Raw genomic sequence first — 8,248 nt, forward strand, 5'->3', positions numbered from 1 at the left:
CTCCTGAGTTTCTTGGTTCCTCCACTGCCTAACGTTGACTAGTTTTGTTTGTATTTATATTGTAATGCATCAACAGAAAACCACTCATGCTTTTTACAGGTACAAAAACTAGAGAGTTTGAATCTTCTGAGAACCAACATTTCATCCTCTGGCTTTTGACACTGATTTTGAAATTGGTTTGTTCTGCTTGTGTTGTTTGGGTAGGTCAGACAAAACTAAGCTGTGCTGAACTTCATTTTTCTTTTCTCCCTTCATTCTGGTAACCTCCCTTGACCCATTCTCTGGACTTTCCTGAACAACTGTGTTCCATTCTTACTCATCTACTGCTATTCATTGGTAATGCTGTCAAGATGGTTAAGACAACAGAGGTTACCATGTGTCTCTTCAGCCTTTTCCAGATAATGTCCAAAGCAAAACTGTATTCTGTGCATTGAATGCATTTACCCACAGGCCTTAATGATAAAAGTTTATTTAGGGGCATGGTAACATATTATACATGTTCTAAGCCTCTCTTGTTGTGGAAACTTTTTTTAAGGGGGTTTTAAAGGCTTTCTGAAGTGCATGTAAGTGAGAGAGAGTGTGTGAAATATTGGTGCTAATCTCTGAAGATCATGTTACACTTCAAAAATACAAAAGAGGTAGGGACAAATTCTTTCTTGGATATGTATGCACATTTCCCTTCACCACTCCACTTATTGTCTTTGTCTCATCTTTTTGCCTCCCTCTCTTGCCACTTTAGCTCTGACTGTGATGCCGGTCTGTCTGCTTTCTTTGTCCAAGAACTCTTTTAGAACAGTGGCTAAAATGATGCTGCATAGGGAGACAACACATTAGAGGTGAGATTGGAGTTATGGAAACCGCTAAGGATATTATCTGGGGGTCTCCCTCCATATTTAGCAATGCAGGTGCAATTCAGAAGGGGAATAGACTAGATAAAAGGTATGTCAGCCTTCTTAATGGATATTAAGATATTCAGTATAGTCTGAATTTGCAATGCCTTTTCTTTTGGGAAGATGTGTTCAAGATAATTATGAACAGGTGTCTTCCCCACTGTGCTCCAAATGCAGTCGATGCAACGGTTATTTTTATTCACAAAGAACTCCAAATTCAATGAGACAAAATCCAGGTCAAGCCCATGCTTGTCTATTCCTGGTGTTTCCTCTCAAGGGCTGTTCAGCCCACACCCTTGATCCTCTGTTAGCGACATCTGCCTCTGCTAGCAGTTAATGAGCCACCTGCAAAGATTGAATCAGAAAACCATACTTTAACATTTTCCATCATCATCACTACCTACTAGGTAGGGAGGGCCTTTGAGGCAAACAGCCATCCTGTTATACAAACCTTGTAACTGTGGAATCCAGCACAAGCATCAGGTGAAGTGGACACTTAGTGAAAATTATGCCTGAGTACCTGCAATAATTTGAGTTTTGATCATAGGTTGTAAAGAAGATGGCCTGAATTTTCAAAAGTGACTAGCAATTTTTGCTTGCCGTCAATTTTTGGGAGCCCAACTGGAGACACCTTCTGGGGACCTGTTTTTCATAACATGCTGAGCACCTACCCTCTGAAATCGGGCACCCTGATGTGCAGGATCATTCACTTAAAAAAAAAAAAAAGAAATTGGGCAGTGGATCCATTTTGGAACCCATGTGAGTGTAAGGGCGTGTCTACACGCAAAACACGGCAGTGGTGCTGCTGTAGCACTTCAGTGAAGACGCTACCTAGACTGACAGGAGTTCTCCTCCCATCAGCGTAGGCACTCCACCTCCCCAAGAGGCAGTACAGAATTCTCCCATTGACCTAGCGCTGTCTACCCCAGGGGTTAGTTGGCTTAATTGCATCTCTGAGGTGTGAATTTTTCACACCCTGAGTTACATAGTTACACCAACCTAATTTCCTAGCATAGACCAGGCTTAAGTCAGCTGTGTCTGGCCTAATAAATATGTGCATAGTAAAGATTTTCTATACCCAACTGAACAGCATGGATTTAAAAAAAACCCTGAAAACCTTGGAAGTTTCCTTGAAAGCCACAAATTTATTCCTCTGTAAAGAAACTAATTGTGTTACAAAAGATTAACCTGACACCAACTAATTAGGCAAAGAATCCAGACACTAGATTTAGTGCTTCCTTTCAAGTTCAAGCTTCTTGTCCTAACCTTGGATCCCATTGACAACTCTGCCCCTTTCAAACATTTGTCTGCCTTCCTTGTTTCATCAGTTCTGCCACTGCTGCCAGACCTGCCCTGCCCACCTGTCTGTCACTCCAACAAATGTCTTCTCTCTAGCTCCTGGATCATCACCTGTTCTATGATGCACCTTGCCTACATTGATCCCTAGTACTACCTTCAAGCTCCTCCTCAAGACCCACTGCCACCACTGACTACAAGAAATCAGCCAATCTGCGACTGCTGGACTGAGGGGCAGTTGGAGAAAGTCAATCTCTTTTCGTGATTATAAAAAAAAAATGTATACATGACTATAAACATATATTAATGGCTGCTTGAAAATGCATCTAGTTAATGGTCTCCATCTTCCCCACCTCTTCGTGTTGCTTGTCATCAAAGGCCACGGATCTTACAGAGACTTCTGCACCTGCTTGACTTTGTACACTGTGAGCAGTCCCATTGACTGACCTGCATATGTTTTTGCATAATCAAGGCCTTGGGTTGTAAGTTTTTTGGGTCAGGGACCTTGTCTACCTTTTTGTGTTTATATAGTGGCTGGCACAGTGATGGTGGGGGTAACTGTGACTGGGATAAACCGGGCACATTGCCACTGTGGAAATATTTAATAAATAGCCGCAAGCTCAGCAGGAAATAAATAGCTTATTTTAGCTGTAGAATTAGCAAACTCACTGCTAGAGTCAGTAACTAATTTGCAATTAAGGGAGTTCGTCCACTCTTCATAACTGTACCTAAACCTTTGTTGCTATAAAACAGGATATTGCTACATAGCACACTATTACAAAATGTGTTAATAGAAACATCATCTGGTGCTCTTTCTCTGCAGCCAAACTACTAAGCTGATAACTTAAATTCCATTTCCAGCAATTGTTTTACCAGTGTTTTCAACTATCACTAGGCAAGCCTATCTTCACAAACAATCAAACGAGTCCCTTGTACGCATTCATGGCTGTTCAGATAGTAAATTTTGTTTTTTTATGGAAGGGCACAAAGAGGTATTCAATTTTAATCACTTCTTTCCTCCACCGCCCCTCCTTGGACAGTCCAAGTTTTGCCCAGGCATTAATGGGAATGGTAAGACTGCTGTTGAATGCTGCATAGTTCCGCCATCATTTTAACTTTCACAGGCTCTAAAATTGCTGAAACTCATACCGTTCTGTTCTTCTGTCCTCCTAGTGGAATAAAATTCTGTCAGAAGGAATTGAGAGGAAGAAAAGAATTTAGATTCTTAAATAACTTTATAAAAGAGCATGTATCGGATGAATCTTAAAATCACAGAAATGTAGACTGGAAGGGACCTCAATAAGTCATCTAGTGCAGCCCCCGTGCACTGAGGCAGGGCTATGTATTATCTACACCCTGACTGGTGTTTGTCCAACCTGTTGTTAAAAAATCTTCCATGAGAGAGATTCCACAACCACCCCTAGGTAATTTGTTCCAGTGCTTAACTACCCTAACAGTTAGGAAGCTTTTCCTAATATCTAACCTAAATCTCCCTTGCTGCAAATGAAGTCCATTACTACTTGTCCTGTCCTCAGTGGATAAGGAAAACAATGTATCATCCTCTTTCTAGCAACCTTTTCCATACTTGAAGACTGTTGTCACGTCCCCCTCTCAGTCTTCTCTTCTACACACTAAACAAACCAGTTTTTAAAAAAATATTTTTTCATAGGTCATGTGCTTTAGAACTTTAATCGTTTTTGTTGTTCTCCTCTGGACTTTCTCCAATTTGTCCACATCTTTCCCGAAGTGTGGTGCCCAGAACTGGACACAGTACTCCAGTTGAGGCCTTATCAGTGCCGAGTGGAGTAATTACTTCTAATGTCTTGCTTGCAACACTCCTGCTAGTATATCCCAGAATGTTTGCTTTTTGTGCAACAGTATCCCATTGTTAACTCATATTTAGTTTTTGATCCATTTTCATCTCCATATCCTTTTCTGCAGTACTCCTTTCTAGGCAATCATTTCCAATTTTATATTTGTGCAATTCATTATTCCTTCCTAAGTGCAGTACTTGGCATTTGTCCTTATTGAATTCCAGCCTATTTATTTCAGGCCATTTCTCCAGTTTGTCAAGATCATTTTGAATTCTAATTCTAGTCCCCCACTACCACCAAGTCCTGTGCTTTGGATGATTTTGTTAGGTGTTTAAAACAAGCCTCATCCACCTCTTCTTCCTGAATAGGTGGTGTATAGTAGACCCCAGCATAACATCACCCTTGTTTTTTACCTCTTTTATCCTTATCCAGAGGCTTTCAACAGGTCTTCCTCCCATTCCTATCTTGACCTCAGTGCAAGTGTATGCATCTGGTATACAAGACAACACACCCTCCTGTTATCCTGCCTGTCCTTCCTGAACAAGCTGCACCCTTCTATACCAATATTCCAGTCATGTGAATTACCCCACCCAGTCTTTGTGATGCCAATTATGTTGAGTACTTACAGTACACTGTGCACCCATTTAATTTCTTAAAAACTGTGTCTGAAGTACTTTGAAATGCTTTCAAAAGTTATGACTTTGGGCACAAAAAAGGGTGTAGCCTGGGAAGGGTATAATCTGGTCACTTTCAATGTATGACTCTTATCCTTAATACTTTTTGTCAGATATTTTTTCCCTTCTCATCTAAGAGTTTCTTACAGAGGCGTTTAGCCTCTAAAAAACATTTATTCAGCCCTGGTAATTACTTCAATATGACCTCTCGAAAGGTAGATTTGCCCATCCTCTCTTTAGACATGAATCATGGTCTGCTCTATAGAATCTCTCTAAATTTGGGCTTCATAATTTCCTTTTCACTTGGATTAATGGGTCTTGTAAGAGGGGAGTCCAAAACTTCCAAAATTTCTCATTTGGCTCCTGGTTGGAATAATGAAGAAAAAATCCTACCTACCAATGGAGTGCTGGATTAGTGGCCAGATATATAGTAAGGCACATAAGTCCTACGCAATTTGACTACCCGATATTTTTAAAAGTTTCCCAGGTTACGGAAGCTAAAGGCGGTTTTTGTTTGATTCATTAGGTTTTGATTTTATGCGCTGGGGAGCGGGAGGGTGCCAGTAGGATCATCTTTGATACCTTGGGCACTGAGCACACAGGAGCTCAGGTGGAGGAGATAATGGAGGAAGAAGCTGAGCTACCCAGGACTCCCTTCCCACTGCAGCCTGGGAGCCTGAGCCAAAAGCCATTGTAGTCAGAGTCTTTCCATTGGTTTCAGTGAGCTGTGGATTAAGCCCAAGGATGCGGAAGCTGGAGTACTCCACAGCCTGTATTGCTATCCTGAAATTCCTCTCTTACTGTACTGTTAAAAATATGTAAAATCAATTGTCATGGGTTTATAATTGCTTCTATCCACAGAGATACTGCTTTGCACTTACAGAGCAGTTAACGCTCACCACACTCCCATACGGTAGTTATGTATTATTAGTCCTACTTTTAGTGTACCAATGACTAAAGGAGGTTAAAAAGGTTGTGTCTGATTTTTCAGAGAGCTGAGCACTTCACAGTTTCTGTTGACTTCAGTAGAACATGTGGGGGCTCAGCATTTCTGCAAATCAGGCTCTAAATGACTTACTAAGGGCAGAGAGAGAATCCTGGGTTTAAGATTCAGACAGTCCCGGGATGCTAAGAACCCCTCAATGCCAACTGGTAAAGGGTTCACTGTGTTGTAGTAGTAACTTCTGACAGGCCTGACAAACTCACCACACCCAACACATTGCTTTCATAGTGTTTATCCACAGCGGGGCAAGTGAGGTATCTAATAAAAGCTGATAGCGTACTGATTCTCATCATTGTTACGAGATGTATGTACTTAAGAAGTTGTGTATGTGTATATTAAAAATGTTTTAAAATCTGTATCCAAGTCATCAAGGGGATAAAACGTGAGAAAATAAATTCGGGGGGGGGGCACACTCATCCTCACTCTGGAGACAAAACAATGCACTTTGGGGGGTATAAAAAGAAGGCGAAAGGGCACCATTTTATCCTTTACTGAGGAAGCAAAAAGGGCGCTTTTAGCATTCAGGAAAGTGGGATCCCTACCACATTGGTTGGAAATCCTTTAGGTGAGGGAGAGGCTTTGGACAAAGGTTTTCAGCCTGTTAAAGTTAAGTTTAGAGGCTAAGAAACTTTATGCTTTTTGTGTTTTTTATATATTAACCATTTCTGATTCCATAATTATCCTTATTCATATTTTTGTCTTGTTTTCATTGTAAATATATCTCAGTGCTGTGATGTTATCTTGGAGCGCGTCCTCAGTTGAACTAAACAAGTGGGTGTGTGTGCCCTATTCCTTTGGTGACCGTGTACCTGATAATTTCTGAGTGTTCAGTCGTGAAGGGCTTGACATTGCCAGGTATGTGCTCTGAGGACGTGGGGAGTGGTGTGTACCTATCACTAGCCTGCATGGAGAGGGTGAGCTCTGCACATACCTGGGATCATACATGCTGGTGTGGCCAGAGGCTGTTGGTTTCACGGAGCTGAGCTACAGCAGGTGGACACAAGATTGCTTCATGCTATGTGAAGGTGGTGGTGAGGGGTTTCACAGTCCGGGGGGGCATCATAGTTCCTCGTACTTGGATCCCTGCTCAGACAAACAGAGACGCCCAATTATATTACTAAACTATAGTTTTATTTTAGAATAATATATTTAACAACGCTTCCTAATCTTGCATTTTCTAAATTATACTTCAACTGCAGTGCGGTTTGTAATGAAAATCAGCTGGCACTTTATTAGAACTTATGGTATAACTAAAACTTTATGGTAACTTCATGAGTGAATGATAGTAAGTTTAAGTGACAAAGCAGGCGTGGAATTTTCCCCTTCATTAGGAAAGTGATTGTTCCTGAGCTTAAAAGGGCCCTGGAGAAATTTAACCTGCTTCCCCCAAAACTCTATTTTAACATTTCATTTCAAAAAATCCTCACTTCAGTGCTTTTTGTCTAGCAGAATGTATCTCAAAATATTTCTCATTCCAATGCTTTTGATAAACCAGTTCTGATCTTCTGTTTGCTTCTATTTCTGGCTTGAGGTATATTCTTTTGTAGTTACTGGCCACCATGTTTCTTTATCAACTCAAATTGGTATTTAAATATTAGATGTACAGTGTATATATTATTATAGGACCAGTTCTGAATGACTCCTTTTGTTTGCTTTTTGATTTACCATTGCCAGCTTTTCAACTAGTGCCATGGATGGAAAAATCAGTCTAAACTGGGGAGCAGAACAGATATACATTAAAGTAGGAAAGACCACTGGAGAACAAACTTGCGAATGAACTCCCCAACCTCACTATTCCTAGCATGTATATTCTCTGAGACCATCCCCCTGAAAATACACAGGGCTTGACTTCAGTGGAACTACTTGCATGAGAAAAGGGAAACACATGCATTACAGTGCTTGAAGATTGAGGCCAATGGGAGTAAATCTAGATATTTCCATCAGTGTTTGCAGGGTTGGGGCTGTAGTTTTATAAACTCCTGGGAGGTGTTCCTACCTCACTGTAAAGCATCTCATGCAGTAATGGCAATATAAAAATAACTTTTTTTCCACCCTCCCATTTTAAAAAACATATTTCTTGAATCTTCTATTTCATTCAGTTTATTCTGTTCTTAATTTAAAAAATGATGAAGCTTTTGTGTCCATTTAAAAATGCAGGATCTGAGCTCTGGTTGATGCTGAGCATTCTTTATACATTACCAAATATTTGGGTCTGCTTTAGTTGTCAGATAAACCTCTCACTCTGTGCACTCATTGTTAATCCATCCTGGAAAGCATTTTCTTTTTTTTTCTTTTCTTTTCTTTTTTTTTTTTGCAGTGGCTTTTCTTTCTTTAAAGATATTGTTTAAAAGATGCTGTTTGAAATGAAATTGCATTGTAAATGCTACAAGATGCTCAAAAACCTCATAGCCTTGACATCTGAAGTCTTCCAGAACAAGTTAAGTGGGCTCTGAATTTGAAGTGGCAATACAATGCTAAGATGTAGCAGAAGGGAAATGAATCACATTAATTCTAACAGACTTCAAGAAACTTATTGCAGCTCTGCAAGTTCTTTACAGCTTTGGTTCAGAG

The sequence above is a fragment of the Lepidochelys kempii genome, chromosome 1, assembly GCF_965140265.1.
Source record: "Lepidochelys kempii isolate rLepKem1 chromosome 1, rLepKem1.hap2, whole genome shotgun sequence".
NCBI classification, from domain to species: Eukaryota; Metazoa; Chordata; order Testudines; family Cheloniidae; genus Lepidochelys; species Lepidochelys kempii.